The sequence below is a fragment of the Eleutherodactylus coqui genome, chromosome 1 (genome assembly GCF_035609145.1).
Source record: "Eleutherodactylus coqui strain aEleCoq1 chromosome 1, aEleCoq1.hap1, whole genome shotgun sequence".
Classification (NCBI taxonomy): Eukaryota; Metazoa; Chordata; class Amphibia; order Anura; family Eleutherodactylidae; genus Eleutherodactylus; species Eleutherodactylus coqui.
In genome coordinates, this window is record NC_089837.1 from 341,537,752 (window position 1) to 341,556,068 (window position 18,317).

Here is an 18,317-nt window from a genome sequence, read left to right on the forward strand (position 1 = left end):
TTGCCAAAATGTGTAAACAATATTCATCCATGCCAGTAGGTTTTGTCATCTACTTTTTCCCCTTGAATTGAAAAACAAACAAATAATGGTATATGACAATACATCACACTTCCTGCTGTTCCGGATTGGATTCTTGTTATCCAGTACAATCCTAGGGGAGTTTCTACATGGAATGTCAAGCCTAATGCTGCATCTAGCGATGACATCACCACTAAGGTCGTAGGCGCTCGTGCAGAGCGTTTAGACAGACTTCGCCGCCGGGTTCTCGATCAGCGCTTCACCTTCTATGTGAAGTGCTGAGTGGGGAGCATTTACACAGAACGAGAAGCCAGCGATAGTTATGCTGACTGAAAGCCAATGATAACCACTTCTGAGTGAACAGTGAGCTTTTCTTTTTTTCTTTTTTAAGCATTTATACTGCACAATTATATCGCAAATTTGTTTGTTTGAATGAATTTGAGTTTTAGTTGTTCTGTATAAATGGGCTATAAGCCCAAGTCACTAAAGCACTAGGGGATATGGGCAAGTGTGTATGGTGTTCAGTGTCGAAGGGGGGGGGGGGGGGGGGGGGCTTTGTTTTGTTTTTTTCTCCACTTTTTTCTCTTCCTCTTCCATGCAATAAACCAGCATTTTAAAAAATTGTGTGTAATACAAATAATGAATGTCATTTACCATGGTTCAAGAGGTTTATATAATTTTGTAAAGGTAAAAAAGTTTACATCACCCTACTTTTGCCATATCTATAATAAAAAAATCATAAAAGAAAAATACATATTTGGTATCTTCGCGTCCGTAAAAGTCCAATCTATCAAAGTAGTGCATTATTTACCCCATACGGTGAACATAGTCTGAAAAAAAAAAATAATAAAAAACGCCACAAATGCACTTTCAGTCGCTCTGTCTCCCAGAAAAAAATGCAATAAAAAGCGATCAAAAAGTCATATGTATTCCGAATTAGCACTAACGTAAACTACAGGACATTCCACAAAAAATGAGCCCTTGCTTAAGTAGGTCAACGAAAAAATTAAAAAGTTATTGTGCACAGAAAATGCAGCAGAAAATTTTAAAAAATTAAATTTCTTTGTAAAAAAATACAAGTACTACAGCAAAAAGATACTATAGAAGTTTGGTATCGTAGTAATTGTACCGACCCATAGAATAAAGTTATGTCGTTTTTGTTGCAGTTTGTGCGCCGTAGGAACAAAACGCACTGAAAGATGGTGGAATGTCATTTTATTTTGTAATTTACTTAGATTTTGGTAAAAGTTTTTCAGTACATTATATGGTACATTAAATAGCACCATTGAAAAATACAACTCATCCCGCAAAAAACAAGCCCTCATACAGCGATGTCGATGGGTAAATAAAGGAGTTACGATTTTTTTAAACAGGGGGAGGAAAAAAAAGGGGCCGTGTCATTAAGGGGTTAAATAATGTACTAACTTCCTCCTCTGCGTCATTACGACGCACGGATACCACATGTGTAATTTTATTTTTAATTTTTTACAAAGTAAAGTGAGACAAGTGTTTTTATTTTTTTAATACCGTATTTTCCGGACTATAAGGCGCACCGGATTATAAGGCGCACTTTCTATGAGCGCATTATAATCAATCTTGTTTCATATATAAGGCGCACTGGATTATAAGGCGCAGCACATTAGTGCTGTGCAGGGGCCGGAGAGGCTTCTATCAAGCCTGATAGAAGCCTGTCCGGTCAGATCGCGGTTGCTAGGCAGCCAGGGGCCTTCTGAAAGGCCCTAGGGCTGTCTATGCAGAGCGCCTAGCAAGTCGTGCGCTTGATGGACACTCTGCATAGGCAGCCCTGGGGCCTTTCAGGAGGTCCCCGGCTGCCTAGCAACCACACAGCGTCCCGCGATCTCATCGTGGGACGCTGTACGGGCCCCCTGAACATCGGTTGCAGGCTGTTCTTACAGCGGGCACCCGGCGGCAGCAGTTCTGATGAGCCGCGCCGCTCGTTAGAACTGTTAACACTTTAAATACCGCTGTCAGAGCAGTATTTAAAGTGTTAACAGTTCTGACAAGCGGCGCGGCTCGTCGGAACTGCTGCCGCCGGGTGCCCGCTGTAAGAACAGCCTGCACCCGACGTTGTATGGAGCAGGATCCACCCGCGATCCCGCTCCATACTACTACTTGTTTGACTTGCGAACAAAACGGACTTGCGAACGGGCTCCCGGAACGGAACCTGTTCGCAAGTCGGGGAGCACCTGGACTGTCGGGTTCATATATAAGGCGCACCGGATTATAAGGCGCACTTTCTATTTCTGAGAAATTCTCAGCATTTTATGTGCGCCTTATAGTCCGGAAAATACGGTAATTTTTTAACTTTTTTTTTGTCCTTTTAGGGGAATTCCACAGAGACCCATCAGGACCCCATGATCACATTCCGGGGATCCAATGGTGACAGCCCTTTACATGCTGCAGTCACAGACTGCAGCATTTAAGGGGTTAACACAGTAGAGTTCGGAAGTTTTCTCTGATCTCTGCTGTAAGAGCTGGTGCCTGGCTATCCTCTAACAGCCAAGCACCATCTCTCCCTGCCACAGAGACCATTGGCTTGCTTCAGACAAGCCGATGGTCTCTATGGCAACCTGTAAACGGACTAGTGCAGGAGTTTGAAATTAAAAACAGGATATTGCCGGCAGATCGGCAGTATCTCCCTGCTTTGTTCTCTATGGGTCTGTGCAGGCAGAGTACAATGCCACAGCTTGTGGCAGTGTGCTCTGCAGCTCCCATAGTGATACATAGCCCGGAAACCTTCCGGGCTATAGCGCTATGGGCAGTGGAGCTCCTCCCAGAAAATTTCCGAGCGTGCCACTCAAGGGGTTAATACATGAGGATCAGTCTGGCTTCATGCCAAACAAATCAATGAATATTCATTTAAGGAAGTTATATCTGAATTGTCAGGCACATCATTGAGTTTGTGGGAGCAAGGCTTTCTTTTTCCACTCGACACTACCATAGTGTTTGACAGTCCTGAGTGGGCTGTTCTTCATAGGATGGCTTTCGGTGAGAAATTTGTCACATTGATAAAATTGCTCTATTCAATGACAGGGGGAAGATTGAGGGTAAATGGCCGCATTTTGGACAGATGGTATTAGTAAGGGGAACCAGACAGGGGTAATGTTTTTGGTAGAGATACATTTTTATTTAGTTTTGAATCGTTAAAGAACTTTATGATGTTCTCCATGATAATGGTTTCCAGTTTGCTGCTCAGGTGCGGTTACTATCTGTGCTTTCAACAGCCTTTAGTGAATTTTCTTTGGTGTTCTGAAGCTATGAAGGGTGTAATATCTTATTGATATAGACAGATGCTTTCCTATTATTTACAGCAAATCCCAATAAATGTAAAAGAAAAATGGGAAAGAGATTTAGGCCATATTAGCAAAGATTAATGGTCTGCAGTGTTGCGTAGAATTCCAATGATATTTCTATCTGAAAGTCAACTAGTCTACCACTATGTTTAGTGCATAGCGTTTATAGTACTCCATTACAATTAACATGGATTTTAGATTAAACTCAGACTGCCCAAAATGTTACAGGGATGGTGCGGATTTGGTGCATATGGGGTCTGGGATGGTGTAGAGGTTATGAACTTTGGAATGGGGTAATACAGATAATTAATAAATGTATATCATGTCGATAATGTTCTTGATCCCAGAGTATATATATTGGATGCTTCAGAGAGCAGTTCATCAGGCGCAGAAGCCGTTTACTGCCAGTTGAATGCAGCCTTCACCCCCAACAGTAGGAGATTTTGTTGCAAAGAAAAAAAAGGAGGAGGTTTCTTTGGAAAGGGGGAATATATATATAAAAATCATTTTGACTAAATTTGGGGAAGATAATCCGATATATAATGAATAGTTCATATCAAGTGCTGGTTGCATTGAGGTATCATAGGGTGTGAAGGTGGAGAGTTGTCTCAGCAACCCCACCCCCACGACCAATAATTCTGAAGTGTCACTATGAAATAATCAGAAATTTTTTTTTCCTTAACCCCTAATGTTTCTAGGGTGTACAGTTACACCCTTGGCATGTGTAGTTTGTATGCACCAATCGGAGCCCCCAGGGCTGCCATGGCAAGTTCCCTATCAAGCCATGCCTGTGGTGTGGCTTAATAGACTTCTTGTCAGATCACAGTATACTGTAATACTATGGTATTGCATCACACTGCAGGAGCGATCAAATGAGTTCCCTACAAGGGCTTATTAGATATTTTATTTTTTAAAAGTAGAATAGCTGTAGAAACAAGCCCCCACCCCCACATTTAGTGGAATTACATTTTTTTCATTTCACTCCACTTTTTAATTAATTTATAAAAGCTTTTCTGTACATTATGGGTGGGGGTGGGAGGGGGAGAGACAGCGTCATAAAGAGGTTAAAAAGTTTAGTTACACTTCCAGGCAAGGACTATTTGTGTAATATATATATTTTTGCTAAAATGTAGGAAGTGTTTTAAAATGAAAACAGGTATACTCCCCAGTATTAAAAACATTTGGCCAACTTTCATACATCGGAACACAGTGGTTTAATTCACTGAAGAATATTCAGCACTGACAAAATACGGTTTTCAAAGCAAAAATACATCAAGCAAGATAAAAGATCTCATCTAACACAACACCTGAAGTGTGTGAGGAATCACAAAGTGCACGCTGAGAATGTTAGCTACAGGGTAGCCTAACCTGGAAACCAATACCTAGATCAAGAAAGAAAATCTTTTTTTTTTTTTCCAGCTTTTCACATCTTTTTCCCTCAACCTTTCAAACAGCAGTGAGTTACAAAACCGCAACTTCTTTTTGCTTAGCCTACCAGAAATTTTAGACAGTGAGCAACATAAAAAGGGGCTGAGGCAGCCGATCTTTACCGACTTGTGGTACAGTTGTTATGTCTCAGTGAAAATACTTTCCAGGCCATTTCAATTATTTACTATGCCCATTTAACCTCTTCAGGGTGCACAGGACGAATTAAAAGAACACAGCGCACTTTCTCCATGAGAAATAGAAGTCAATTGCAAGTGAAGTAAAAGTTTTGCCACTTTGTAGAATGTGCATTTGACAAGAAACTGCAGAAGTAGCAAATTTTTATTTATTTTTTAAATACATTGCTTTAGGCCAGGTTCACCCAGGGCTGCCATGGCAAATTACCTAACTAGCCATGCCTGTGGTGTGACTTAATAGACTTCTTGTCAGATCGCAGTATAATGTAATACCATGGTATTGCATCATACTGCAGGAGCAAATCAAACAATTGCAAGTTCAAGTTCCCCATAAGGGATTATTAGATAGATATCGAAAGGCGGAGACGCTATTGTAATAGTAACGTGTATTATGTAATCAAGACTTTGTGTAACCATTATAACCTGCTCATGTACGTTTTCCTTAAAAATGCTAATAAAAAAAAAAAGTTGAAAAAATAAAAAAATAAGCTTGCGAATTTCCTCTGCAATTGTTCCTGCAGAAATTCAGCAGCATTTACTGCCGGCGTGAAGGTGGCCTGAAGATCCCTGCTAGCAGAGAAGGTCCTGCCCACCAGCCATAGGCCTTATGGCTCTATTATAAATCATCAGACATCTGCACTCTTTACCATCAGGATTCCCTTACAGATCTCGCCTTCCTCTGCTGCAGAAAGTTACAACAACCTGAGCTTCTTGCTGTCTGTTGTGACATGACACTGGCACTGATCATCAGTTGGAAGGAACAGGAGGAAGAGGGGAGGCTACATACACCGATTGAGCTGTTTTCGTCTGACTGCAACACAGACTTGATCTATCTGCAGAAGAGGCAACTGTAAATACGTGCACATTAACAGTGTATAAGCGTGCATCTGCATACAGTATAGACTTGCCTTCAGCTGAGTGAAATATTTAAATGCATACATATATTGCATACATGTGTAATGAGTATATACTGTTCTGAAAGCCACCAGCTGCTCCTTTCGGTTTGGGCCGCGTTGTACATACGGACAGAAGATTAGGGCCACAACGTGTATGTTTCTGAACAAAGGACAAACTGGGGGTATCCATTTTGGGGTGCCAATCCTCATTTCATGTGCATTATAGAAAAAAACCCAAAAAACTGTCTTTAAAATGACATATTGGCTAAAATATAAAATTTTAATTTTCCTTCTCTAAACTGCATTAATTCCTGAAAAGAAACTGTGGTGTCAAAATACGATACCCCTCAATGAATACACTAAGGGGTGTAGTTTTTAAAATGGGGTCATTTGTGGGGGTATCTATCATTCTGACACCTACGAGCCTTTGCAATCTTGGCTTGGTGCAGGAAAACAAAGTGTTTTTCAAAATGTTTAATTAATCTTAAATTTGTACGTCTCCTAAATGGTTAAAAAAAATAAAAGTTTTTCCAATGTGCATCCAGAATAAAGTAAACAAATGGAAAAATATATCTTATCAAAAATTTTATATTAGGTTGGCACATATTTGAGCTATTGCAGTTGAAAATATGATGATTTTCTCAAAATTTTCCCAGTTTTGACACTTGTAATAAATATACACATTCTATCAGACTATTACCACCACCTAAATGAAGTACAATATGTGGCGAAAAATAATGTCAGAATCACTGGGATATGCAAAACCTTTACGGAGCAAAATATGTTAAATTGACATGTCAGTTTTCCAAAACTTGGCCTAGTCATTAAGGCGCAACAGGCTTGGTCACCAAGGAGTTAAAGACAAAAATTAATTGCATATCCTGATATAATCCATTGAAATAATTTACATGCTGCTTGATACAAAATTCTCCTGATCGGTTTCTGCTTGGATCTCGACACGTACTTCTGATCTGCAAAATCCTTATGTCTATTGTCCAATTTAAATAAAAAGTATTTCATATGTAGAAGAAATCTGGAAATACCCAACTTTACTGGTGTCACTGAATGAAATTAGAAGCAAATGCCCACGAGTATATTTATTCTGGCTTCCACAAGATCTATTTCCTTATTCGGAACACTGGAGATGTAAGCAATGTGCAGGGTGCGCCTTTCATTTCCTGACAAATCACGATTCCTATCATAACCAGATGGAACGGTTATCAGAATGTAAACATCAGGAAGGAGGCTCGGCAGAGATGCAACTAAATATATCAGAGCTCAACCATCCATCATGTTTCCCACTGACATTTCAAAAGAGAGATGGCATCTAAGCTTCATCTATCCTGAAGCCATCAATGCCTGAGAAACCATAAACTGCTCCATGCCTCAAATGTTTCCACTGATAAGACAGACCTTGATTGTAAAGAGTGTGGAGGCGGCCTGAACAATGAGATTACACTAGAAAACTGCCATGGGAAGGTTTAACCCCTCTTACTGACAGTCTCATTTTGTGCCTTTGGGACCTAGTGATCTTCATGGTCTCATTGGGAGCGCCATAACTCGTTGACAGAGTCGAAATTTTTAATGATACCCCTCTGTAGTACATATAATGTGTTGTATAAAACTTTTATTAGACTTTTTTTTTGGAGGGGGGGGGGGGGGGGCAGACCTTCCAGAAACTCTGCCATCATCTTTGGGGTTTTGTTCTTACAGTGATCAGCATTTGGTAAAAAATAACACAATTACTACGATATAGATTTTTTTTTCACTACTTTAGTACAATAAAAACAATGTAATCTGCATCGCCACATGCCAAGACCCCCATTTTATTTTTCCAGGTAGAGTTGCAGTTTTTACTGGTACATACGACTTTTATACGGCTTTATATTACCTTTTTAGGAGGCAAACTAAAGAAAAGTATCAACTGTGGCATCACTTTTTAAAATTATTTTTATGGTGTTCACCAAGCGAAATTAAATATTTTCATTGTTTGGGTTGTTCCGAATGTACCCATTACGTGTTGGATAAAAAAAAAAAATTGGGGGGTGGGGGGGGGGGGGTACTTCATCAGTTTAAAACAAGTTTCTGTGGAGAAAAATATGCATTTTAACTGGATTCTTTTTCCTTTAAATTTAACTTTATTGAACTTTTTGCTGATGCTATTTTTTAGCCCCTGGAGGGGACGTGAAGATGTGATTGTTGAATCGCTAGAATAGTACACTGCATTACTTTAGTGCATACTACTATGCCTATGACAACAGCCTATTAAATTCTGTGGGAGGAGAGGCCCAATAGGTGGAGTTATATGGCAAACATGGAGGCCTTTTGTAAGGCTTCCAGCTGCCATGGGTACCCATTGGTACTTTACGATTACACTGTGGGGTATTAATGGGTGACATAGAGCCTCCTCGCCCTGTCACCGCTGTACATGCTGTAGTTGCCATTGATTGTGACATGTAACGGGTTAAATTGCCAGGATCTGAGGTTTCTCCATTCCTGGCTGTTAGAGCAGGAGTCAGTAGTCAGCTAAGCCACCGCCTTAAAAAGATATATATACAGGTTTAAAGCCTATTAGTGACCAACATTAAAAAGGAGTCTTGGTTATCACTGAGGGGTTAAACCAGCCATACAAAACTACATTACAAACAAGTAACAAAATAGTAAAAGCTAAACATTTTGCACAATCCAGTGTTAATTGACATCAAATCTGCACAGGGTGAGTATAAAGTTAGTATCCAGAGCAGGGCCGCTCCATATACAGCAGGTGCCAGCAGTGACATACTACCAACACCAAATTTGTTTAACCCTTTAGATTCAAGTCATTATGACCACAGCATTTCGACAGCTGGGCAGAGGAAGCCAGTGTATAGGGGGAGAGCTGACAGTCAACATCACAGGGGCGAAGAGAGCCCGGCGTGTCCCCCACCCTCCTCTGACTTGGGAGCTCAGCTCAGAGCCAAATTTCTCAGTTTTGTTTTCAGAAACGGTGCAGCATTTCAGGATAAAATATACATGGGTGAAATGGGCATATCTGTTCCAGGGTCACGCTGCCCATTGTTCGGGCGACTTGAACCTCGGGACAGGTTCACTTTAATACAGGACAGATAGCCCAGGGCTAAATTCAGACCATATTACCCATAACGTTATTTGTGATTTTCTTGTTATTCGCCTCTTCCCCTATCATCTTCTACATAAACCTTAGTTCTTTGACTGGGGTTATCATTATTGAAATGCTGTGCTCTTACTCTCACAGTCTCAAATGATGAAGTGCTTTTTTAATTGCCGATTGTCTCTATTCTGTATTGTAATTATATATATATAATTGACACTTAGATGCCCCCTGCGTGGGGAATTAAACCTCTATTTTATGTTTTTCTGCAAATTTTCAATAAAATTCTTTGAAACTAATATCACAATTGTGCTATTTAATGTACTGCATCATGTACTATATTGCAAAAAAAACAAGCTACTGAGGCCACTGGATATCTTCGTATATATCTTTGTGTGTGTGTGTGTGTGTGTGTGTGTGTGTAATAAATAAATAAATAAATATATATATATATATATATATATATATATAATTTATTTATTTATTTATTACACACACACACACACACACACAAAGATATATACGAAGATATCCAGTGGCCTCAGTAGCTTGTATATGCAACATTTTTCTGCTTACCCAATAAGGCATCGCCTCCATAATTATTTTGCTCTTTTTATGCAAGCCTTCAAGCTTCATACATTTTATGGCCAACATGGTACAAATCAAATAAAGCTGCTGGGAATAATCACTTTTGCATCCATAAAAGTCACCTCTATTAAAATCTTGCTTTACTCATCACACACTGAGAATGCAATAATACATTTTAAAAAAAGAAGACATTACCAGAAGTCTACTTTTTGCTCACCCTGTCTCAGACATAAAAATTGAAAAGAAAAGTGATCAAATGCCGTAAGTACCCCCAAAACGGTCCCTAAAAACTACAGTTCACCCTGCAAAAACAAGCTCTAAAGAAGTCTATGGAGGAAAAAATAAGAGCATATTCACATTGTTGAATAGAGATACTGCAGCATGTCCTATTTTTGGGCGATTTTGTTTAAGAATTACTCATTATTCCTTATGGCAGCAAACAATTAAATGCACCGGACTCTCATATTAATGCGAGTTTCATATGAGCGAGAATTGATTTCTCTATTTTCACTATTGAAACACGCAATTTTCACACATGTTAAAACATGCATGTGCCGTGTTTTTCCCGCAACACACATCACAATCACATGATAAAATCGCTGGTTTCCAAGTGTGATATTGCTCTGAGTTTCTCGGACTGATACCACACTGACCAGTGTTATGCACCTTAAGGGCGCATTCAGACGACCGTATATCGGCCGCGTATTCACGTCAGCGGATATACGGCATCCTTCTCTGCAGGGGGAGGAGGCTGGAATTGCTGGGAGCAGTGCAATGAGCTCCCGCCCTGTCTCGGCCTCCTCTCCACCCCCCTTGCAATATTTTCAATGAGGAGAGGTGGGGCAGGGGTGGAGCTAATTCCCGTAGCTTAGCCCCGTACAGCCTCCTCTCATTGGAAATAGTGCAGAGGGGCGGAGAGGGGGCAGAAGCTCAGAGCACTGCTCCCGGCTCTTCCAGCCTCCTCCCCCTGCAGAGAGAGACGCCGTATATCGGCCGGCGTGAATACCCTGCCGATATACAGTCGTCTGAATGCACCCTAAGGGTCTCAGAATATGGAGACGTAGTTTTTTTAATGGTGTACTAATTTAAAAAAAAAAAAAGTCTCCTCAAAAATATCACAATTGTACGGAGACCTCTGTGGGTTGATATGGAGGCCTTCCTTCTGGCTCCAACGGACCTCGGGGCACTTTTCTGGGATAGAAATCTAAAACTCACAAATGCCCATCACCTGTCTGCACTAACTTATCACCCGTTTCTGATCTGGAGGAAAAACAGATTTAAATATTCCTTGATGTCACCTGTTTCCGCGTTGCTGCCCGTTATCCCTAACCAGGTTGCAGGATGGAAGTTTTCAATGGTGGCGAACCAGGCACATCACCCTTCTACACCATTTCATGCCGCAAGGCAAACTTCTTACCTCGCAGCAACTGCTTGACAAATATTCGGTTCCAGATCATCTATGGTTCGAGGTGAGGCTTCCTTCACTCCCTGTTAGGCCCTGCTGGCGCCAAGGCCATCCCCACAGCATTCGAGAGATCCTGTATCTGGTCACCACTCCGATCGGGTATGACTCCCTCACTATATGCTTGCATGAATAAGCCCCCACCGGGATCCAAACTTCCCTTTATTCAGCGTTGAGAAACAAACCTTAATATCTCCCTCTCACTACCCCGATGGCATCATTGCTGCACCTTCATTTCAACAGGTAGCCACCAAGTCGCACTTGTCAAGTCATCGCTAAAAGTCCTGCACAGACCCTATCTAGTCCCTTCAACGATCCATAAATACTCCCCATCCATATCCCCAAACTGTTTCAGGGGCTGCGACAGCTTACGCTCGATGACACATATATGGTGGGCGCTCCCGTTGGTTAGGTCGCTCTGGAGACGGGTGACTAAACTTATCTCTAGTGCATTGGGTAAAACATTCCCCCTCTCTCTTTCTGTTTGCCTGCTAGCTGACAGGCCCATGGGCTTCAATAACCAACAACATAGGCTTTCACAGCAAATATGTGCGGCCACTAAAATCTATATAGCCCCTCAATGGTTGTCACCTACACTTTCTCTAGACCCAGTCACTGCAAGAGTCTTGAGAATGATGTTATATGAGAAGCTGTCAGCTATGAGGGAAGACAGCATGGAAATATTCCTCAAAACCTGGAAACCATGGGCAGACTTCCTAGACATACCAGGCCTAAATAGACTTCTTAGCACATCGGGAAGGGCGGATGGTAGAGGATCTCGGTAAATGTAGAAACAGCGGGGTGGAGAGGGATGGGGCCTGGGTCTGGGACTTGCGGGAGGGAACGGTGGAGAGAGGCGAGCTGTTGGATGCATATATCATATAATATATTGATTGTAAGACAAAGAGGGGGAGAGAAAAGGATATAGGGGGGTTGAAGCACACTACAACCACTTTGATATACCTTGATGATGCTTGTGGATCTCTGTTTACACATCTGTGTGAATTTCCTTTCTTTTTAAAATTTTTTTTTTTCATTTCTCTCAATGACACTTAGATGCCCCCTGCGTGGGGAATTAAACCTCTATTTTATGTTTTTCTGCAAATTTTCAATAAAATTCTTTGAAACTAATATCACAATTGTGCTATTTAATGTACTGCATCATGTACTATATTGCAAAAAAAACAAAAAACACAATTGAAAAACTCAGCCCGCAAAATACTAGAACTCATACAGCTATATCAATGGAAAAGTGAAATTTATGGCTCTTGGAAGGCAGAGACAATAATTAAAAATGAAAAACTGAAAACCTCTAGTCTTGGAAGGGTTCAATGAATTCATTGCCTACATTTAACTTCCAAGTCAAGCAATTTTAACAATTCTGGCATTGGCCGTCACTAAGTAAAACTGATAAAACTTAGTAATAAAATATATGTGCTATTATAGTTCAAGTTGAGCGTTGAAGCCCTGTGAACAATGGCTGTTCTACAGACCTCTGTATGTTACAAAACAGCACAGCCTCCAGTCATGGCCTCAAAACCTGATGTTTTACCAATGAGGCTGTTCCAGATAACTGAAAGCTACACCATTATAGATACAGCACTAAGACTTCAAAACAGGGAGGGGCGTGGCCAGCGACCGACATGAGCAGTCGCACGTGAGGAGAGCTCCCTAAGGGAAAGCCTAAAATCCTGTTATAATCCTGGCCAGAGTCAAATCCTGAGACCCCAGACATCATCCAGGACCTCCTAAATCCTGAGGGGACGTTGAGACCGCGTCTGGAGGAGATTGGAGTCTCCTGTGCCCATAACGGAGCCGCGGGCCGGGGAAGAAGAGGAGCGGCGCCATTACCTGTTTTCCCGCGCTCGCTCCGACGCTGACCTCCCAAGCCTCCTGTCCACAGAGCCGGGTAAGGACCTGTGAGCCCGCTTCTGCTGGCTGAGACCTGCCCGGTGAGCCTTCCCCGGGACCCGGTCACCCCGCTCGAGCCGACCCTCCCCCCCCGATCACCGCCGGCTGGATCCCGGACCCCGGCACGGAGCGGCTCACCCCCCCCCCGGGAGGGGGAAGGAACTGCTGCGCTGAGACGGAGGGGAGAGCCGCGGCTCGCAAGCCGCTCCAGCCGCCCCGCTGCCCTGAGACCTCCGCTGCCGCCTGCCTGTGCCGACGCGCGGACCGCGCGGGAACCATCCCTCCGGGCTGGGGAGCCCGCCCCGCTGCCCTGAGACCTCCGCTGCCGCCTGCCTGTGCCGACGCACGGACACCATCCCTCCGGGCTGGGGAGCCCGCCCCGCTGCCCTGAGACGTCCGCTGCCGCCTGCCTGTGCCGACGCGCGGACCGCGCGGGAACCATCCCTCCGGGCTGGGGAGCCTGCCCCGCTGCCCTGAGACCTCCGCTGCTGCCTGCCTGTGCCGACGCGTGGACCGCGCGGGAGCCATCCCTCCGGGCTGGGGAGCCCGCCCCGCGATCCTAGGAGAAGCGGTACCTGTTGTTGGGACCCCGGCCGGGTCCGCGGCTCGCTCCAACGTCCGACCCCGAGCGACTGAGGACTCTGCAGCCGGCGAGGGATTAACCCCTTCCCGGACGGGAGGGGCTACCTGGCTCGCAGCCTCTGGTTCTCTTCTCCCCGTGCAGGGGCTGTGCGGGTAACACAGCCTGGTGGACCGTCCTGCAATATCCCACCACGGTCCCCCAGTGGGGCTGGACGTCACACAAGAGCCCTGATCTAAGCCTCAGCGGCCGCCTCACCTGCAAATCGGCGAGCTGGGAGTCCTTTTGGCCGGTACGGCTACCGGATAGACGGCCACGGACCCAGCCGGAACCGAGGCCGGCCTGACCATCACACCGCTGACCAGCTACCTGCGGCCCAGCTCGCGACACCTGGCGGCCCCCGAAACCTCGCACTGCAATACTCTCCTTCCCGAACCCGGTCCTGCGGAGCCGGCAACTGAACTGTAAGTAACCAGCAGAGAGACAACGCACTCATCAAGAGACATTGATCCCTCCGGGAATATACACCAGGCATATAATCTACAACAATAGACCCCTACTACCCTGCCTGGGGGGGAACAAAACATCCTCAGCTATTGTCATTACTACATAACAACACCTGAGGGAGGGCGCGAGGAACGGACTACTTACGCTCAAAACCCCCGTCCGCCCGATCCTCTGCCCGTGGCGAACAGTGTCGTGGCAAGGAGCCAGCGCCACTTTCTAATTTTTCTTTTACAAATGGGCATAGACTCGACCAAATCCTATATAATTGCGGCCCCGGACGCGGGACCTTCACCCTCTAACAACTACGGCAACCACATAACTAAGGACTGGATAGCTAATCACATCTAAATCCTGCAAAGCCGCACCAAAACTGTCGACTTTACCATAAGACGCCCGCCATAAGTCACTTCTCTCATACTTGTTATACACTGGACGGGAAAAGGCAGAAACTTCCGCTTAACAACCAATATAAGTGCAAATTACAAGGACTGTGTAACCGTTAACATTTAAGTGTTGCAAAACCACGCCAAAACCACCGGAACTGCCCTCTAGACTTTACTATAATCAATATCTCTTGATACTTTATATACTACACTACGCTAAGCGGGAAAAGATTCCTACCCTCTAACAACCACTAACTGCATAACTACAAAGACTCTTGCTGATAACATCTAAGTTCTGTAAGAGACTCCTTAACCTACTGAAACCTAAAATCTTGGGACGGAGAAGAGGAAGGGCCACTTACTTCCATAAATCACTATACCAATTCACGCCTTTCACCATGAGCACACGAGCCAAAAGTGGCTCGGCAGCAGAAAAACTAAAAGAGTTTGCCCATTCTAAGACCCCAGATCATACACTGCGGCCAGTACGACCCACCCAGATGAGGGAGCCCGAAGACGAGAGCGGGCAGCCGCTGGAACCGACTATGCGACAGCTCCTCGAAGCAATCAATACCTGCAAGTCCTCTCTCACTAATAAAATAGCAGAGATAAAGTCTGACGTCTCGCTCCTGAGACAAGACTTGCAGAACATGAGAGGTAGAATGCGGGAAATGGAGGATCGCATCTCCAACGCAGAAGACTCCTTACGCCGGCTCTCTGCGGCAGTTAAAAAAGCCACGCGAGTAGCAGAATATTGCCAATCCAAGACGGATGACCTAGAAAACAGGTCACGCCGTAACAATCTACGGATAATTGGCCTGCCCGAGAAGTCCGAAGGCTCCCACCCAGAAACATTCGCCGAAACATGGCTGAAGTCTTTGCTAAGTGACGAGACCTTCTCCACGCACTTTGTAGTGGAAAGAGCCCACCGGGTCCCAACAAAACCACCGCAACCGGGAGCCCCCCCGCACCCTTTCCTAGTGAGGATTCTGAACTGCAGAGATCGTGATGCGGCACTTCGTCAAGCTAGACTAAAGGGCCCATTAAAGTATAATAACGCAATAATCTCTATATTCCCTGACTTTTCAGCTGAGCTACAAAAGCAAAGGGCCACTTTCATAGACGCCAAAAGAAAGTTCAAAGAAAGAAACATCCCTTACTCAATGGCGTACCCAGCCCGCTTACGTATCGTGGCCCAAGGAAAAGTGGTTTTTCTTCAAACCCCCACCGAGGCCTCGGAGTGGCTGGATATGCACCCGCAAATACTGGAAGACGATTGAACCCACAACATCTATGGCGGGACTCTGAACTCATAATCTTGTGCGACTGATACCCCCCTGACCTATAGACGCTGAAGCATGGGGCGACAATATCTTTAAATTGCCAACAGATCTGGCAAACGCCCATGATCCTCTGTAGGCCACCGGGATATTCCCCCCCCCCCCCCATATTAGAGGAACATCTGCTACTTCTGTATAGATTGTAGCTAAATTGTTTTATTCTTGTTTGATGTTTTTGACATTTATGCCGAAATTAAGCAAAATGTCAGAGGTTAAAAGTTTAAAATGTTATAATCTGCTCTTCAATAATATTCTTAGCAGGTCTGCATCGACACAACTCCCCTCCCTACACCCACAGATCTTCCCCCTTTCTCCCTACTCTAGGGGCACAGAGGTAACACTTCAAACACATATCCACACAGTCAGCAATGACTCTAAAATGTCTTAGTTGGAACGTCCGAGGTCTCGGCACCGCCCTTAAGCGAAGTGCGGTCTTCGCGTATATTCGGCAAACTAACGCACACATTATAAGTTTGCAAGAGACCCATCTTATTAAAGAAAAGGCCGACACCCTGGCAAAGCCATGGGTGCAATGGGCGGCTCACTCCTTCCACACCTCCTCCTCTAGGGGCGTCTCCGTGCTCATCCATAGGTCATTACGTTGGAACCCCATCAACATTCGCAGGGACCCCGAAGGAAGGTTTATATTCATATTCGGACAAATAGACTCCAAACCTTACATTATCCTATCTATCTATAACCCACCTCATAATAACCTCCATCTTTTACAATCCGCTATAACATACGCTCATCAATACCCCTCGGCGGGGGTGATTTGCCTAGGGGATTTTAATATGGTAATGGACTCAGCCGTAGACAGATTCCACATATCCCCTAACACGACCCCCACCCAAAGCTCTTCCCTTAAACAATTAATCGACAGTGTCGGCTGGATCGATCTCTGGCGATTCAAACACCCTGACGTGCAGGAGTTTACCTGCCATTCCCCGGGACATAGCGCACTGGCAAGAATTGATTATATATTTAGCTCAGCGGAACTGGCAATATTCCTTTCCAAAATCACGCACTGCCCACGCGGCATATCCGATCATAGCCCCATACTGTTAACGTTGAAATTCCCCCAACAAAATATAGTACCCACTTGGAGGCTCCATCCCTTTTGGTTGAAACTAATCGGACCAGATGATCAAGTACCTTTCCACATATCCCTGTTCTTAGAGGCTCACAGTGAGAATACCCACCCCGCTCTGAAATGGGACACCCTAAAGGCCTACGTAAGGGGATTCCTCAAGTCCGCCATATCATAAATTAAAAAAATCGACAGCCCAGGCCGACAGAGAATTAGAAACCCAGACAATAGAGGCGGAAAAGATATACACATCCAACCCTACAGATGCCAATAAAATGACCTGGCTTAGCCTACTTCGACTCCACAAACACCAAATATATGCTAAAGCTAAGCGCAAAATATTCTTTACCAAACAACATTATTTTGAACTGGGAAATCAATCCAGTCACCTACTGGCCAGCCTCATTAGACGGGGAAATAAAACTAATACGGTCCTTAAGATCAAAAACCAGGGCGGGGTGGAGCTGACTGACGGCCCATCTATCACAAACTGTTTTAAAGATTTTTATAGCAATCTGTACAACTCTTCCTCTCAAAGTACAGTGGCAGACGTCCTAAGCTACTTGGAGGATCTAAATTTCCCAACCTTATCCGTAGATCAGGTCGAACTTCTGGAAGCCCCTATCACGCTAGAGGAGATCCAGCAGGTAATCAGAGATCTGGCTTCTAATAAATCACCCGGCCCAGATGGTCTCCCGATAGAAACATACCGGAAATATAGTGAACAGCTAGCCCCATTACTACTTGAGACACTAAATCAAGCCCAAATAGATAATACCCTCCCACCCTCATTCTACAAAGCCTCCATAGTGGTGATACAGAAACCCGGAAAGGATCCGACAGATTGTAGCTCCTATCGCCCAATCTCACTGGTAAATGCCGATTACAAAATCCTAACCAAAATCCTAGCAACTAGACTAAATCAAGTGATTCTGTCCGTTGTCCATCCGGACCAGACGGGCTTCATGCCTGGGAAATCTACGACAATAAATATCCGTAGAGTCCAGACGGCCATGCAACTGGGAAAACAATATAATATGCCCTGGGCCTTGGTCTCGTTGGACATGGCAAAGGCCTTTGACTCACTGGAGTGGGCTTTTCTCGAGGCCTGTCTGACCCGCTTTGGATTTGGACCCATATTCCAACAATGGATCAAAATCATATATAAGTCCCCGAGCGCGAATGTAGTGGTAAATGGCATTCCATCACCCGAATTCCAACTGGCAAGAGGTACCCGTCAGGGATGCCCTCTATCCCCGGCCCTATTTGCCATAGCCATTGAGGCGTTGGCAATACGACTGAGAGACGCCCCCAGTGTAAAAGGTATTAGATGGACGGACCTCGAGAGTAAGGTGGGACTATACGCGGATGATACAATTCTTTTTCTATCAGACCCAATGAACTCATTTTCCCAAGCCATGACCCACATTGATAGGTTCTCCAGTTTCTCGGGTCTGTACGTCAATTGTTCTAAATCGACAATCCTATATACAAACT

At 44.4% G+C, this 18,317-nt stretch overlaps 1 protein-coding gene across 1 annotated transcript in view; it reads right to left on the bottom strand.

Annotated features, from left to right (window-relative positions):
- VPS53 (VPS53 subunit of GARP complex) overlaps window positions 1-18,317 on the bottom strand; it is a 179,271-nt gene that overhangs the window by 109,471 nt on the left and 51,483 nt on the right. The window lies entirely within an intron of this gene.